Source organism: Athene cunicularia (genome assembly GCF_003259725.1).
Source record: "Athene cunicularia isolate RWA chromosome 3 unlocalized genomic scaffold, athCun1 chr3_part1, whole genome shotgun sequence".
Classification (NCBI taxonomy): Eukaryota; Metazoa; Chordata; class Aves; order Strigiformes; family Strigidae; genus Athene; species Athene cunicularia.
The window spans coordinates 60,317,984-60,323,983 of record NW_020799097.1 but is presented as its reverse complement, the minus strand read 5'-3'; positions in this window follow the sequence as shown (position 1 = coordinate 60,323,983).

Genomic DNA, 6,000 nt, shown 5'->3' with positions numbered 1-6,000 from the left:
GGAAGAACTTGAGAAACATACAGTTATTTTTCTTCAAAGATGCTCAGCTACATTACACCAGGTCATAATTAAACCAGCAGAGAGTGATATCTCTGAAACACCCGTCGTAAGTCAGACTGGTATTAATCATCTCCAAGGTGATCCCAGTTACTATGGGAACTATGATATTTGTTTGTGTTCTCAGCACTGGCTGGTCGCCCAAGTTTGGCAGCCTCCTTATAGTAATCCAGCAGATTAGAAATGTTAAGTCTCTGTCATGAATTTTTCATTATTGCTGTCAGTATGAATCTGTCCTTTACAGAAATAATTACTAATTAATAAATCCTACTCTCTGTTCAGATGGGAAAGGTTGTCTATGGTAAACCTGCCCTTTTGTAACCAAGATGTTTAAGCGCTTTTGGATTTTGTCAAGCAAAGAAAGCATCATTTTTTGACTTGCTAAGCTCTTCTTTCAAAAAATGTGTAAACTCCTCACCATTCCTTTTTTCCTGTGGCTTTTAGAAAGATGGATCATCCTGAGTGGAGGCTTGACTCAGACAGATCGTTCTCTCTTGTTTAATTAATTTCTGTTCTCCAGCTGCTCCAGAGAATTTCTCTGGTTAATGAAAGAGTGTCTGAAGGTACTAGTCAGCACTTGGACCAGCTCTAGCACCTTTGTCCCCTCCCAGAGCCGAGACCTTCAGCTCTGCCTTCACCACACACGTGGGGGAAGTACAGGCTGTCCTGCACCCCACACAGGTCCCCACCACCTTGGGTACCCCAGCAGCGGCAATCTCCAGCAGCACTCTGGGTGGTCCTGCTGACTCCAGGGGGGTTCACCATGCCTCAAACATGGAGAAAGTGCCTGAGATTTACTAGATTCCATCAGGCCTGATGCAGAACATCCTAAAATTCACAGCAACCACCAGAAGTAATTTAACATCCTGGAAAAAGTCTTGCAATTCTTGACTCTGTGCTAAAAAAGATATCACACAAAAATCTGGATGAATTATTGAAAATGTAATTGGAGGAGGGGAAGAGAAAGCAGGCAGCTAGCTAGAGAGCATTTCCTTTTCCTACTTCCGTGGATATTTTTCTTCTGTGTAGATGCCATGATTTGCTTTCCTTTTTATTTTGACAGAAAGGAGCAGACAGCCCTTATAAAGTCAGTTCCACTTGATTTTTTAAGACAATCTGATTTCACTTCACTCTGAAGCCATATAAACTCTCAAAGACACCTTTATTGCAATGGCAAAGTATGGAGATATCACAGTACCTGGTGTTCATATACTTTTTTTCTACAGCAACATGCTTATCCCAAAGACGTCGCAACCACCCTGCCCCTTCTCTTTTTTCTCTTTCTTTTTTTCCTTTAAAGGCCCTGCTTCAGCACTCATATCTAAACCAGCCTTCATTTGATCTGATCCAGCCAAGAACAGGAGAAAGTACAGGGGACTTACTATGAAGACTTTTTGAAAGGATGGGGCCTTAGTGATGATACCGGAGAGTAGTTCAGACCTCTAACAGGATGGCAAAAGAAATAAGAGAACAACTTACAGGACCTGGGGAGGACAAGCTAGGGGAGGCAGAGTTTGGACTGCTCTAGAGGAGAGCACTTCTAGGCAAAGTGGAAGTTTTCATCTGAACTCTGTTGCTGTTTTAGCCAAACAAGTTCATTGGGAGCATTAGTTTGTGCTGAGGAACCTGCATCTCCATTTTAAACAATGCTGTCTTCCAAAATGTTATCCCATGTGAGAATGCTAAGAAAGAATCATCAAGTGTTTAGAGCCAACTGAAAGAAAATTTTGAAGTTTTAACATTTGAAAACCCGTACTAGCAGGTTAAGTAAACTAAACAACCTGTATCACCTGAAAATACCCACCTACAGGAATCCCAGAAATATGGTGTTAGGAAGTGTGGATGCTTTATATTATGCTAGAAACTCTTTGAAGTATGACTATTCCACCATACACTTTGAATACAACAATATAGAAATGTTATCATAACATAACTAAAATGGATATATTCAATAAGAAAGAAGACAAATAATTTCATTCAAAAATGAGATCAAAAAATGAATCTATAAAAATTTTCTTGTGAAAACTTGAGAATGCTTTTATCACTATTCTGTAGAAATAATAAAATAGAAATTGAAAAGGAGAATTTTAATCCAGAATAAACTTTTCAGGTTCTTAACAAAGGATAAATTTGTCAAAGCATCTGATATTAAAAATCTGGCACAAAAAGTCTCTCCATTCTGCCACAGTTTTCTGAATATTTTAATGCTAAAATATGTGAAATGACTTTCAGTAAGAACCACTGCAAATGTGTACATCAACTTTGTAATCTTCCTTCTTTCTTTTCCTTTAAAATGGACTTTAAACAAAACAAGTTTGATTTAATTTGCCTTGTTCCTTGGAGAAGGAGATTTCCAAAGACAGAAAAAAAGCAATAGCCACATAAGCAGGCACCTAATCTGAGGTTCCTGACCTAGTCCAATTGTTAATCTAATGTTCTGGCATGCTGCACTTCACTTTAGATATAATAAATTAAAACTTTTGACATTCTTGATTTGGAAAGGCAAGGCATCCTCATAGTCACAATTCACTGAACTTTGTGCTACCAACAGCTCAGTTCTTAATTGCACATACCAAAGAAATGCCAAAGGTTTATATCAATGTATTCTCAACATCAGTACTTCAGCCCAGTTGTAGCTACTTTAAATTTAGATACAGTATGTGAGTCAGACATGTAGATATGATCAAACTAGAATTAATTATGATCCTTAATCACACTGAGCATGCCATAAATCAAAGCAAAAAAACAAACTAATTTTCAAGTTTCTCTGAGCAGGTGCCACACAGTACAAATTATGAATTTGGGTTATTCTCTGCTCAGCCTACCATATTTTATGCTTGTGTTCAGTAAAATACTCACAGAGATTCAAAACTCATTTAAGAGGATATCCTTCCTAATCAAAAATGAAAGAGCATATTACATGAATAATGATGAGACTGAAATTAGCTCTTGTTCCTCAGAGGAACACCAGCTCTGTCTAGTTTAGAGGTAGTTATGGAAGAAAGGCAGTCTTGGCGTAACAACTGTTTCTTAAAATTCATGTTTTCCACAGGGTATGACCACCATCACTCATGCAAGGCATCCTCATCCCTTTTCCTGGGACTTCTTCAGGGAAAGAAGCCCCTATGAAGGGGATGATAGCAAAGCCGCTTTCACAATGAATTTACTACCTGTGAAATGTATCAGATGAAAGGGTCTTCGGAACTGTCTACCTGCCTCATAGGTATTGCCAAACTTCCTCGGAGGGATCTGGCAGTAGGCCTTGATTCTCAGAAAAAGCATTTTTTAAGGTAACAGGGCAGTTCAGCCTCTGCATCCAGCCACAATTTCTTCCCTCTGCCATCTACAGAGGTAGTCAACTTGCCTTCCTGCAGCTCACATAGGGGTCACCACAGCTTCTAGGAACACATCAATAGCAAAACAAGAATTGTGTGATGACTGTGAAATTTAGTACAGACATTTGAAATCTGTTCTGGTGGCTAATGCAGTGATACCAGGCAAATATTTGTAAAAACTAGGTTTGACTGTATAAATGCATAAATGTTTGTGAGTTACTGTTCTTCATAAATGCCAGTATCTCCACATACAGAAAAAGCTCTCGTGTACAAGATTATTCAGTTTTTGCTTTTCATTGCTCTTCTGTTTAAAAAGCTACTGTCACCTAGGCAGACAAGTAAGGAAATACTATCAAATGTAGGGCTGCAGTTTCCAAAGGCATCTCAGCAGTTAACTGTTCGACTGACATGGGAATCTGCAAACTCTCTATTAAGAATGCCAGCTTGAATGAGCATTCAGATGTCTCAGCTACTGTGTAACAATCAGCAACATAAAAGAAAATCAGGTTGCAAAACCCCTTTGGGGCTAAACACAAGCATACAAATAGAATTTAATTGGGACTAGTCTGCTTTTAGATTTGTAGTGGCTAACCAGGTGAATATCTGCCTGTCATAAATTTGAGTATTTCTCTGAATATTTCTTTTCTGAAACAGTATTTTATAATAAAACCATATTTTATGAAACAGCTAATATACCTCATTGCAGGAAGATTTTTATGCATAAAAGCTGAAAAATTGGGAGACGAAAGTAGAATGTTATTTAAATCCTACATGAAGCTTGTAGTAAGTGTTTGTATGAGTACAGAGCTTTTTGTGGGAGGGGAAGGAGAGTTATGCTTTTGCATAGCTGTTCATGACAGAAAATTAACATAAGATTTGCTTTTCCTATTGTATTTTTATCACCCAAGAACTGAAAAGATAGATGGATATGTCATTTCAGCTCCATAAGTGGAACTGTGCTGAAAAAGCACCAAATGGAAAATTAACTCCACTATGAGCAATGATCCTAGAAATAAAAATAAAAACATTAAATGCTCTGCATGTGCACTAAGACAGCTCAGATATCAGTCTTTCATTCTGATTTCTTTCCTCTCCAGGAATGCATCATTCACTCTCCTCAGCAAAGACCAGCATTGCATGACAATGAATGTCAATTTGATGAAGAAGAAAAATTAAACTGAAGACAGTCTGGTGAATCCAACTGCCTGCTTCACCTGATGCAAGGTGCTCGCCCTAGGATGTGCCTAACAGGGCCCCAACTCTTCATGCAACCACTTCAACAGCAATGTCTGCACTCTCTGCAACAATTCCAAGCTGCTGGAGATTGCAACCTGTGAAGTACTTCTACATGTTCTAACAGCAGCGTGTTCTAACAGCAGCAAGTTTAAAGATTTATTTGACCTTAGGCAAAACATGAGATTGTATCTGTCTCCCTCATCCATGCCTTTTGGAAGGAGAAGAGGGCTGGGCAAAATTTCTCATGGAAAGTCTTAACTTTCAGGACTAATTTGTAAAACAGCAGTTTGCTGTTGTTTGGGTAAAGAACTCAAAGAACTGGTCAAATAAATTAAAATTATTACAGTTCATTTCATTACTGGATTTAGTATATTGGTTTAAGGCCAATATTTGCCTTATGTATATTGGCTTATAGCTTAAGGTTCTATCCTAATAATCAATCATATATGTCTCGATTAATTTTGTACACTTTTTCAGTAAAAGCGTAACCAGATGTAGCAATGAAAGAAGCCAAGTCACAGCTGAAGAAATCTGCTTCCACTGTCACTGCAGCAGTGTAGCAGTCTAAATCCTAGTAAAAAATGCAGTGCTATGACCTATATACAGTATGTTACTACACTTACAGATGGATAAACTAATATGATATTACTGTTAGACAGACAGAACTCTTGCCCCAGTTAGACTATCACGTATGCTCTGAGTTCTAGTAAGTTTTAAATTCCTGCGCTGCCTAGTCAGGGAGAATAATTCCCCAAGGTTCCCTTCCCTACTAGCAGAGAGAAATAGGCTCCTCCAGGGGGTTATTGGGGCTTTAGACATGCTCACCTACTATAGAGATTCTTTTTTTCATTTATTTATTAAAGGTAAAGAAGGCATTGAGGAACTTAACCTCACTTTCAAGTTTGTTTCAAGTATAACTGATACACATGTATATTATTACATGGAAGGGAAAGGAGAAGGTGTCAAAGTCCTTTGCATAACTAATAAATTGCAATAGTTTTGTATGGCAGTGTAGATTAACTAACTTCTGTAGCTATCAGTAGGAGCTATGGATTCAAGAGGAAATCACTGTCAAGAAAAGTAACCCTCAAAAAGTAACCCCTGTGGATCATTTGTGAAAAGTTGAACAGAATTATTGGTCAGTTGGGACGCTAGTCTTGTTTTCATTACAATATAATTTATGCCCACATTTCAGCACTCTTACCACAGAGCTATGTACGGGACGTTAGAATAAATAAAAGACTGAATGCTACTAATAAGGGAATGTTGTCAGAGTGATAACAATGCAGTAATGGCACAGATCATCCAGAGAAATGAATAACATAATGGCCTGATTTTTCTTTTAATTGCTTTTCCTTTTACTGAAAGATTG